The sequence below is a fragment of the Taudactylus pleione genome, unplaced genomic scaffold (assembly GCF_031769625.1).
Source record: "Taudactylus pleione unplaced genomic scaffold, aTauple2 ptg000127l, whole genome shotgun sequence".
Classification (NCBI taxonomy): Eukaryota; Metazoa; Chordata; class Amphibia; order Anura; family Myobatrachidae; genus Taudactylus; species Taudactylus pleione.
The window spans coordinates 8,120,473-8,133,103 of record NW_028284529.1 but is presented as its reverse complement, the minus strand read 5'-3'; the positions used below and the strand labels follow the sequence as shown (position 1 = coordinate 8,133,103).

Here is a 12,631-nt window from a genome sequence, read left to right as displayed (position 1 = left end):
TGTAGTGGCCTGCCCCTGTTACCACCCACAAGTGGCCTCTCCTGTCACTCATTTAACTGGGCTGTCTATGCTGGGTGAGTGAGCGCTTCCCGATCTTTCGCAGTGGTTCGTGCACGCGCATTGCGAAACATACACATGCACAAATTGCAAATATCGGGCAAATAAGAGCGATCACATCCTAGTGAGTGGGTCTGAATCAGCTCCACTGTTCGAACCCAGGTACCATGGCAGTGGAAACGGACTCTAGGCGATACGTGTAAAGCTTCTACATGGTGATTGGAGCTTCTGGGGCACTGGCAGATGATGTCATCTGTCAGTGTCCCGCAGTGAGAGGAGAGAGATGCATGGCAGATCGGAACAGTGTTGTTAAACACACACACAGCCTGAACCACCCACAGTTAACATTTCCACACACTGTTCATCACCTGCAGTGCAGCCCAGGCAGAAAGGCAGCCACAGCCACAGGCTGACCCGCACCCTAAACTGCAGCCTGACCAGCACCCTATACTGTACAGCAGCCTGACCAGCAGCCTATACTGTAGCCTGTCCCACCTGACCTGCAGCATATTTTCCTCCAGCCGGACTGAGGCAGAAATGAAAGAGCTCCTACTAATCAGGGGTGAGGAAGAAATAAAACACCAAATGACAGGCACTGTAAAAGATGCTGTTGTGCACAGGAATATTTCACAGAGGTTGGCTTCCCGTGGGATAAACTGATCACAGCAGCAGGTGGTGAACAAGTTAAAGGCCTTGTGTAAATAGTTCTCCAAAGTACATGACCAGGATCGCAAGAAAAGTGTAGCAGTGCGTCAGGAATGGGTCTTTTATGACTTATGCTACAGTGCTTTCAGTAATACAGTGCTCACGAACCCCTTAGCACTGTCCTTCTCAAACTCACCATCCTGCTCAACCCAGATTGAGAACAGTCAGGAGACACCAGCTACACAGTCTACAGCCCCGAGCTCCCAGTGCCCTACTCCGCTGCTATTTTGTGAAGACTCCACTGATTCCAACATGATGGAGTCCAGCATACGTGACAACAGTGTGAATGCAACTATAGAGGGAGTAACAGAGGCAAGCTACGAGACAGCGCACAAATGGAACCCGATGCTGCGCTCAAATAAGTTAAAAACAAACACATCACACACATTATATTCACTAAAATCAAAACAGTAGCTATTGCAGAGTGTTGCTAGGTACGGTTGGCGGAAGACCACGAGCACATGTCCGCAAACACAACTGCTACTTTTATATACGCTTACTGCTTATTGTCATTTGTTTTATTTTGGTTTCTCCTCCTTGCAGTCTACAACGTACCGCTCAGGAAGAAAAAGTCAAACAAACAGAGCAAGCTGCAGGAGCCATGACAACTGTAATTGTCAAACATCTCTGTCAACTGGACTCTGATATGCAGGTGCAGGAGGATGCTCGATTGGAGAGATTTCTGGAATCTAAAAGGCAAATGCATCAGTCCTTCATGTTGCAGCTTATGGGAATGCAGGTCAGGCAAATCTTTTTTTTTTAAAGCATTTTTGTTTGTGCTTTAGGGAACCAGACACAGCATATACCTCAGGCACAACATATACTTCAGGCCCCAGCCTACCCAGTACAATCATATGGCCAATATAGAGGGCCTAATTACTACAGCTCTAGCACTAGTAGTCCTGCGCCAACAAACCCAAACTCACATTCTCCGTTCAATAACGGTGCTCAGTTTGAGAATGGATGTGATGCTGGATTTAATCAGTGCTCTCCTCCTGCACTAATATTGGCGTTAGGATCTAGCACTCTCAGCCAAGAACTGCGCTCTCCTCCTCGAACCTGCAGAAGGTAGCACAGGATGAGAAGATGCATCATGCTCCCTGTAGCTATATAAAACAGCAGAAAGCTGCAAACAGTAAGGAAACCAGGAATACACACACATGTGCTCCATCTGCCATCATTGCTGCAATGCTGTTAGCAGTCCCCACCCCTCTCTTTTGTTCCCTTTTGTGACCTCATCTTTGTGAACCTGAAAAAAGTAAATTTTTGATGACATCTGTGATGTACTGGTGCACCACTAGCACCGGGTTCAGGTGTGTTCAGAAATGCTTCGGTGACCGATTCTTCTGTAGCAAAGATAGGACACACCGTGACAGAGAGGCAAGTTTGCTAATGTTCCCTTTTTGCAGACACAGTAACCCGACCGGAAGGAGGATACAACGCAGTTTTATTATTTTTACAAATAAGTTAATTACAGCAATTTAAAATGTATCATGAACAGAATACAATCCTGCAAAATTTAACACCAAGCTGATTACTCAACACCTCCCTGTCCTCTACCGGTGACTTCAGTTGGCAAAGCAATAGTTATGACCACAAACAAGAGAGAAGGATTTACCTAAGGCTATTTTGGAACACCTGTACACCGTTAATCTGAGACTGAACATAAACCGCACCCAACCTATGCAGCCATGGCAGTGCACCTGCTGTGACAGAAAACAGTCTAATTCCAGCGATAACAGCTAACAGTTAATGCAGAGTAAATAGCTCTAAGCACAATAATGCACATGCAGGTTAGGCTGGTACTTGTAGTTCTCCAGCTGTAACGACTAACAGTCTATGCAGAGTAAATGGCCCAAGCACAATAATGCACATGCAGGTTAGGCTGGTACTTGGAGTTCTCCGGCTGTAACAGCTAACAGTCTAAAACACAATCCAATAACCAAGAGAGGGTTGCCAACTGAGGTTACACAGGTTTAAGAGTTTATCAGCTACCAGAAAACAATACTAGACAGGTAATGCAGTGGTTAAGCAGGTATAGATTTAGCATTAATTCAACTAATACATTTGAAAAATACAGTGAGCAGTAAACAGCATTACAGAATAGTATGACAGACGAAGGACCACAGCCGGTCACTATCAAACAATTCATTAACACCAATGGCCAACATCAAATAGAGAAAAATACATTTCAATGACATGACATTTAGTTTCAGGATAAACATTGGAATATATGTGCATCACCCACAATGGTATCGGACATGAGCCGACCCAAATAAATCATGTTTCCTCCCAGACATGAGCTGGAGGTTCACAGAAAGAACAACAACACCCCAAATCAGCTACAGGTTTACTCAGTGAGGGGGCATCCTATCCTTTACTTCCCCCATTTCAACAGACTTTAGAAGCTAAGGGACCTATCCTGACCCCCAAAATGACTCCCTTGCTTCCCCTTTTACTTTATGGACCCTGGGGACATAGAGAGGGCATAGAAGCAGGCTAAGGGGTACGCGTAGTGGGTGGGGAGGTAAGGAGAGGGGGCACAGATAAGTTTAATGAGAGAGAGAGGTGCACGGTCTCACCACTAGCAGGGGCTCTTCCGCCCAACACGATTCCAGTGTTACGCCAACTGCATGCCCGGGATGCTATGCACCGAGCCAGGCCGTGCTATATCCGGAGGAGCAGTTGCAGGGTGATTTAGGTGACTAAGAAGTGTGAGGCAGGGTCCGGTAAACAGGGGCTATTTTCTCAGCTGTGTAGGTATGTCCCCTCTGATGACACCTCTCCCCTCTGGGCCCCAATGCAGGGACATGATCACAGCTGGACGCTCCTCCGCGCTCCTTCTCGATTCTTCTGTGGGGTCCTCTCTCCATTGTCGATCCTCCTTTGGGGCTGTCCTCTCTTCTGCCCGCATGGCTGAGGGTCCTCTTCGTCGCTCGTGGGACCTTTACCTTCACTGGGACCTTCTTCCCGGGCAGCTCCTCTTCTTTCCAATCACCCGCGGACTTCACACGAGCGGGACGCTGGCAACCAGGCACTCAACTAGGCAACCCCAGCAACAGGTGGGGTCCTCTTGAACTCCCAGTAGGCCCCAGTGGCTGTGGAGAGGGTGGACTCCTCTCCTTGCAGTGCAGGCTACAGCAGTGTCCTGGGGAAATCTCCACTGCAGGCCCAGCGGTCCAGTGAGCATTGAAGTCAGGCAGGAGGGTTGACTTTAAAAGGGGAACTTAATCCTCCTTCTGGCTCCCACTGAGGCAAACTCCCCACGCAGAGCTCCCTGTTCAACAGGCGCACCTTCGGGTGGCCGGGAGCGGATGATATCCTGTGCCTCTGGGTTTTTGGACATACCAGATCTATCGAGACCGTGGGTCTCTGCTCCAGCAACAGACAGCCAACAGTGTGAGTACAACTGACCGGCAGCACAGTCAAGTGCACCCTGACAGACAGGAGGTAGGTAGCTACAGTCAGGGGATGCTTTTATTTGTAATCCAGTGTGGTTTACTTGTCTGGCTCATTGCAGCATTTGTAATCCAGGGCAATAAAGGGGTGAACACACCCTTCCTAATTTTCACAGATCCAAAGGTACTTTACAGAAAATCTTCACAGGCTGCACCAGGTGCGGTATTTGTAATCCAGGATAAATGAGAGGGGTTACTGCACACCTATTTGTACAGATCCAGGGACACTCCACGGAAACACCTCACAGACGATCCTTTTTAAGAAATTCCTCCCACACTCAGCACTGGCAGCCCTGGGGAGGTATTTTATAAACTCTTCCATATTCTCCTCCCTGTCGGTCCGGCATCTATGAGTGGACAGGGGGACCCCAGCAACAGGCCGCCTTCAGGGATCTCTGCCTGGACACCCAGACTACCAATCAATGGGGCAGGATTTTCCCTCCAAAAATGGGTCGCTGACCAAGGGGCACTTTCTACCTCCCTGTTTGCACATGCTCAATATGGTCCGAGGGAGTAGGGTCAGCAAAAGTTCACTGTATTATCCTATGAGGCCAATGGTGCTGTATGATCTTATAATAAAAAAACTGACAGGGGCTTGCATATCCCCTAACTAGTTAAAGGGGTAACCCAATAACTATGGGGGTACCACACATCCATAGGCTTTTAAAGGGCTTATTCGGCTTCAGTGTGAACGGGCCAACACAGGAATATCCTGGGTTGAAGTGCTGTGGAAACGGGGTCTGAAGCCGGGTCCGACCCAGATTCTACCCGTGTTCAAAATACCGGATCCAACTCGGGATTTTGGTGGAAAAGGGGTATTACATGGAGAATAGAGCAATAAAAGGGTGAGAGAACTACCACCCAATCACATAAAAACTATTTTCAGTCTACTGCAGGCTGATACCAATATCTGCTTGATATGACATGAAGACTCATTTACAAAGCAAAATAAATAGCTCCAAAACTGATTTAAAATACCTAAATGTACCTAATTGTCGGTCATACAGTTTCAACATACATGCCCACTTCCTGATCCTTGGAACTGCCCCTGAAAATCACCCTATGCCTTATTTTGTAGTTTTGTCTACTTTTGAGGGTTTGCCGACCCACATAACATGTACAATACATGATGGAAACAGTAAAATACTATTTCAAAGTCCAAACTTTTACCAATCTCAGACTACTTTTCATACTTTATGCTTTTCCCCTAATGTACTGCTCAGTTTTCTTTAATATATGTCTTAATTGGACTAAGGGCCTTATTCAGAGTTATACACTAATAGTCTTTGGACAAAGCAGAGATGCTAATTTGGTAATGTTGCAAGAGATGTCTGAAGAAAAAAAAAAGACACCTTCTGTTGGCATAGCAGATGCAAGTGCTGCATCCAAAGACGCAGCATTGGATCACGCAGACATTGCCCATCTGAGTAAGTCTAAGTTACTCAGAATGGGAAATGGAACACGCAGACCCTGACCTCGGTACTCCCACAAAATGAAGGTGACACACCCATTCCCCACACACTGGCGTCCAGGGCACTGCAACTGGGGTTGAATTGGCATCTCAGCACATGCGCACTGCTGCCTGAGGCATGCGCGGTCCCCAAAACATTGGTTAATTGTGACCGATAGGGGACTGCATACAATTCTTAATCAGGCCCCATGTGAGTAAGGAGATGTGGTAAAAGCAGGGTGAAAAATAAAGGTTAAGCCTGCTTGGCATATTCTCCCACCAGTAGTGCTATATAACTGCATAAAATGTAGGCTGTTCTATATATACTTTAATGTTAAGGCTACATTATTAATGTCACCTGGTGAGTTCTTTAGACACCGATAGAATCTCTATCATATTTAAGGATCTACTAATACCCATCTGACAGCTGGCACCTCCAACAATTTTGTTAGCTGCTGTGCCATCCAACTTTGTGGAATTTGTACGGTTAGCATTTAGCCATATTGGGCCAGAAGTGGTGGTCAGCCCCTAGGCCATGCTCCCTGGAAAATACTTCTAAGTATATAGAAGCTGTTTAGTTGCTATAGGTAATGTTTCCACCTATACACTTCTTCACTCTTTAGGTTTGATACATCTCCACCAAAGTCCTTAAGAAAAGTCTTTACTGTAAATGTTCTTTTTACTCATTATCAATGACAAGAGAAAATGCAAATGGTTTATACATATGCAAATTCAGCATATGTATCAATTTGTGTCTTAATCTCATTGGTAACAGTATACAGGTGAGTTTGATGCAAAACATGTCATACATTGGAAAATAAATTTGTCAGCTTAAGATAGCAACCCAGGTTTATTCAAATACTACAAAAATGGACTCGGCATATGCTGGGTCATCTCACCCTGCCCCTCTCCCAGCCTGCCCCTGCTCCACTTACCACAGCTGTGATTTTCTTCCCTTTTTCCCTGCCACTTTAGTGGAAGCCATTAGTTGGAAGCGGGGGGAGGTGCTTACTGCAAGCTCAGAACATACTAGGGGTGTGCACTGGCCACTTTTCGTGTTTTGTGTATTGGTTTTGGATCTGGATCTTTCTTCGTGTTTTGGATCTGGATTGGTTTTGCCAAAACCACCCTTCCGTGTTTTGGGTTCTGGGTTTTGTATTTTGGATCTGTATTTTAAAAAAAAAAAGAATAAAAACAGCTAAAATCATAGAATGTGTTGGTTTTTCTGCTCCTATGCTATTATTAACCTCAATAACCTTAATTTCCACTCATTTCCAGTCTATTCTGAACACCTCACACCTCACAATAGAGTTTCTATGTCCAAAAGGCTATGCTAAGCGACACGAGTGGGCGGCACAAACACGTGGTCCATCTAGGAGTGGCACTGCAGTGGCAGACAGGATGGCAGTTTGAAAAACTAGGCCCCAAACAGTACATAATGCAAAGAAAAAAAAGAGGTGCAAGATGGAATTGTCCTTGGGCCCTCCCATCCACCCTTATGTTGTATAAACAGGACATGCACACTTTAACAAAGCAATCATTTCAGCGCCAGGGTCTGCCACACAACTGTGGCTGAAATGATTGGTTTGTTTGGGCCCCCACAAAACAAGCTGGCAATTAATCTGTCCCTGCACAAACTGGCTCTACGGAGGCAAGATGTCGTCCTCATCCTCCTCATCCACCGATTCCTCACCCTCTTCAGTGTTGTGAACATCCTCATCCTCACAGACTATTAACTTGTCCCCGCTGGAATCCACCACCACAGGTCCCTCTGTACGTTCTGGAGGCTGATCTCCCTGGAAGAGTTGATAATTCATTTTGATGAACATCATCTTCTCCACATTTTGTGGAAGCAGCCTCCTACGCCTTTCGCTGACAAGCTTCCCGGCTGCACTAAACACTCTTTCGGAGTACACACTGGAGGGGGGCAACTCAGGTAAAATAGAGCCAGTTTGTACAGGGGCCTCCAAATTGCCTCTTTTTCCTGCCGGTACAGGTACGGACTGTCTGACATGCCTACTTGGATGCTGTCACCGATGTATTCCTCCACCATTCTGTCAATGGTGACAGTATCATATGCAGTGACAGTAGACATGTCAGAAATTGATGCCAGGTCCTTCAGTCCGGACCAGATGTCCAAACTTGGTCCTGCCTGCCCTGCATCACCACCAGCGGGTTGCTTAGGATACCTAAGGTTTTTCCTGGCAGCCCCAGTTGTGGGAGAAAATGAAGGAACTGTTGACATGTCATGTTCCACTTCAGCTGACAGTGTTTTCACCAGCAGGTCTTTGCACCTCTGCAAGCTTGTGTCGGCTGGAAAGAGAGACACCACATAGGCTTTAAACCTAGGATCGAGCACGGTGGCCAAAATGTAGTGGTCTGATTTCAACAGATTGACCACCCTGGAATTCTGGCAAAGCGAATGAAGGGCTTCATCCACAAGTCCCACATGCCGAGCGGAATCTTAGCTCCTCCTTCACTTTCTCCAGCTGCTTCTGCAAAAGCCTGATGAGGGGAATGACCTGACTCAAGCTGGCAGTGTCTGAACTGACTTCACGTGTGGCAAGTTGAAAGGGTTGGAAAACCTTGCACAACACGGAATCATTCTTCACTGTGCTTGAGTCCGGTGCATACCCCCTCATTTGCCTATGTCATAGGTGGATGTATAGGCTTGAATGGCCTTTTGCTGCTCCTCCATCCTCTGAAGCATATAGAGGGTTGAATTCCACCGTGTCACAACCTCTTGCTTCAGGTGATGGCGGGGCAGGTTCAAGAGTGTTTGCTGGTGCTCCAGTCTTCGGCACGCAGTCGCTGAATGGCGAAAGTGGGCAGAAATTTTTTGCACCACCCAAAGCGTCTGCTGCACGCCCCTGTCGCTTTTCAGAAAATTCTGCACCACCAAGTTTATTGTGTGAGCAAAACATGGGACGTGCTGACATTTGCCCAGTTGTAATGCCCGCACAATATTGGTGGCGTTGTCAGATATCACAAATCCCCAGGAGAGTCTAACTTCGGTAAGCCACTGGGCGATGATTTCCCTCAGTTTCTCTAAGAGGTTGTCGGTGGTGTGCCTCTTACTGAAACCGGTGATACACAGCATAGCCTGCCTTGGAATGAGCTGGCGTTTCTGAGATGCTGCTACTGGTGACGCTGCTGTTGTTGCTGCGTAAGGTGATACATCTACCCAGTGGGCTGTCACAGTCATATAGTCCTTAGTCTGCCCTGTTCCACTTGTCCACATGTCCGTGGTTAAGTGGACATTGGGTACAACCGCATTTTTCAGGACACTGAGGACACTTTTTCTGATGTTTCTGTACAGTCTCGGTATCGCCTGCCTAGTGAAGTGGAATCTAGACGGGATTTGGAACCAGGGACACACTACCTTCATCAATTGTCTAAATCCCACTGCACTAATGGCGGATACCGGACGCACGTCTAACACCAACATAGCAGTCAAGGCCTCAGTTATACGTTTTGCTTCAGGATGACTGCTGTCGTACTTCATCCTCCTCGCTAAGGACTGTTGGAGGGTCAATTGTTTAGTAAAAGTAGTGGTGTTTCTACTTCCTCTCTGGGATGATGAACGACTCCCAGCAGCAGCAACAGCAGCAGCGGCAGCAGTAGGCGTAGCAATGCAGGATCCTCCGGAGGAATCCCGGATAGGAGAGACAGTCATGCCAGAGACATGGCCTGCAGGACTACTTCCGATCCTGACTAACGAGGAAATTGACGAGGAGGGAGTTGACGGTGTGGTTTGCAGGTGCTTGGATACAACAGGACAACTGGATTTAGGTGTCCCTGGACTGCTTACGGTCTTAGCCAAAGTGTCTGAACTTGACAGTAACTTTTTATGAACGCGCTGCATTTGCCGTATAAGGGAGGATGTTCCTAGGTGGTTAACGTCCCTACCCCTACTTATTTCACCTTTACATATGGTACATATGGCAAGACAGTTGTTGTCTGGATTTGGATAGAAATATTGCCAGACCAAAGAGGTGGAATGTTTGATCTTCTGCCCAGGCTTGACCGTGATGGGCTTTTTCATTGCACGGACAACAACTGTCTCCCCCGGAGCCTGATCTAAACAAACCACATCACCATCAGAATCCTCCTCGCCAACTTCCTCCTCAGCACCAGCTACGCTAGTATCCTCATCCTGTTGTACTTCAACAGTGACATCTTCAATTTGCATATCAGCAAGTGGACTGTGGGTGCTCCTTTCAGCACTTGCAGGGGGCGTGCAAATGGTGGAAAGAGCCACCTCTTCCCGTCCAGTGCTGGGAAGGTCAGGCATCGCAACCGCCACCACACTTGGACTCTCCTTGGGGATTTGTGATATCTTCTTAGAATGCACAGTTCTTCGCTGTGCTTTTTCCAGCTTAACTCATTTGATTTTTTTAGCGGGAGGAGGGCTTCCATCGTCATGTGAAGCTGAACCACTAGTAATGAACATAGGGAAAGACCTTAGCCGTTCCTTGCCACTCCGTGTCATAAATGGCATATTGGCAAGTTTACGTTTTTCTTCAGATGATTAAAAATGTTTTTTTTAAGGTAATTTTCCTGAACTTGTTATTTGGGATTGTATGTGCCCTCTACTATGACATTGGGCATCGGCCTTGGCAGACGACGTTGATGGCATGTTATCGTCTATGTCATGCCTAATTGCAGCAGCTTCAGCACTAGGAGGAAGTGGTTCTTGATCTTTGCCTATTTTATTTTTATCGGAGAAAGTTTGGTCCTCCATTTATGTTATATTGATTTGATATATATGTGCGGCTAAGGCGCACACAAACACAGAAAATATATTTTTATTTTTGCTGGAGAGTAGTGCACTTTGTGGGTTACACCACCCTTTAAGAAATGATCCAGCCGGCTCTTTACTTATGGGACACAGGCGCACGCTTGGCGCTGCTCCTTTGTTGTTGCACGTGCAGCCACAGTGCACACAATTCACAAACACAGAAAATATTTTTTTATTTTGTTTGGAGTGTACTTTGGGGGTTACAGCACCCTTTAACGGTCAAGCCAGATGGCCCTTTACTTATGACACATGCGCACGCTTGGCACTCCTTTGTTGATGCACGTGCGGCTACAGTGCACACAATTCACAAACTCAGAAAATATTTTTTTTAGTTTGGAGTGTACTTTGGGGGTTACAGCACCCTTTAATGGACAAGCCAGCTGGCCCTTTACTAATGGGACACAGGCGCACACTTGGCGCTGCTCCTTTGTTGATGCACGTGCAGCCACAGTGCACACAATTCACAAACACAGAAAATATTTTTTATTTTGTTTGGAGTGTACTTTGGGGGTTACAGCACCCTTTAACGGTCAAGCCAGATGGCCCTTTACTTATGACACAGGCGCACGCTTGGCACTACTTTGTTGATGCACGTGCAGCTACAGTGCACACAATTCACAAACACATAAAATATATATTTTTTTGATTGGAGTGTACTTTGGGGGTTACAGCACCCTTTTATCGCACAAGCCAGCCGGCCCTTCACTAATGGGACACAGGCGCACGCTTGGCGCTGCTCCTTTGTTGATGCACGTGCAGCCACAGTGCACACAATTCACAAACACAGAAAATATTTTTTATTTTGTTTGGAGTGCACTTTGGGGGTTACAGCACCCTTTAACGGTCAAGCCAGCCGGCCCTTTACTTATGACACAGGCGCACGCTTGGCACTACTTTGTTGAGGCACGTGCGTCTACTGTGCACACAATTCACAAACACAGAAAAAATATTTTTTTTTTGCACTTGAGGAGAGCACCCCTGATGGACAGAGCACCCCTTTAGGACTGGGACACTGCACAGGACTTTGGAGTGGACACAGCCCCTATGGACAACTGACTGCACAACACAGTCCAGCCAGTGCCTATGGACTTTGGAGGAGTGGACACAGCCCCTATGGACAACAGCAGCACAGCACAGCACAGCACAGCACAACACTATACTGCACTACACTACACTACACTACACAGCCCAGCCAGCCCTAACTCCCACCCACCCTCTTCACTGTCCACAGCCGAGTGAGAAAATGGCGCCGATGTGGGTACCTTATATAGGATCCAAAACCCGTGAGACCCGGAAGGCAGGATGATGACGTTTTGCCTCGATTTAAGATCCGAGTCAGGTGGGAAAAGTCGAGCCTGACTCGGATCGGCCTCGGATCGGGAGGGCTCGGGGGGGTTCAGATTTCAGAAATCCGAACCCGCTCACCCCTAGAACATACCATTCTTGAATATTATAAAAACTTCATCACTCCTCATCAGTAAGATATGTCTATAGTCAATATGACAGAAGGATGCTTCCTAAGGATTCCACTCACTCCAATGGCACGTGACTCATAGATATACATGTATTTGTCATTTTCAATCGATTATCTCAAGAACACTTCTGATATGAGTAAGCAGTAGGTAAATTATCATTATCCAAAATGTTCAAAAAGTCTCAAAGAACATGTTCTAGCTTTAAAAAAAAAAGGATTATTATTATTAATAATAATAATAATAATAATGACAATATATCACTCATTATTCATCAAATACTTGTGTTTTCAAAGTTTAATACTGGATCACTTGTTCTGGTTCATAATATTTCTGCATAAAAGACAGTACTCATAAGGAAGAATCCTGATCTATATGTCTGCAGACAAAAAGGCAAAACATATATTACTAACACTTATGGTGCTTGTCACAGAGCAAATGATCACTCAAAGATTATCCCAAACCTGTAGGTACATGTGGTGAATCAGTTAGTTGATGTTAGGACTTAATACAGGAATCAGAAATAAAGTCTTCATAGTAGACATAAAGGAAAAAAATTATTTAAATGATTGACAGTTTCAGGACCACAAGGATTCCCCAGTATGATCCCCTACCACCTATGGTGTAAAAGGCAAATATTGCTCACTATTAGAAACCCACTGTGGCCACACCATATAGCATATATCCC

The 12,631-nt window shown here is 46.2% G+C and overlaps 1 pseudogene; it reads left to right on the top strand.

Annotated features, from left to right (window-relative positions):
• The first annotated feature begins 224 nt into the window (after nt 1-224).
• Nucleotides 225-12,631, top strand: part of LOC148523817 (uncharacterized) — a 33,551-nt pseudogene continuing 21,144 nt past the window's right edge.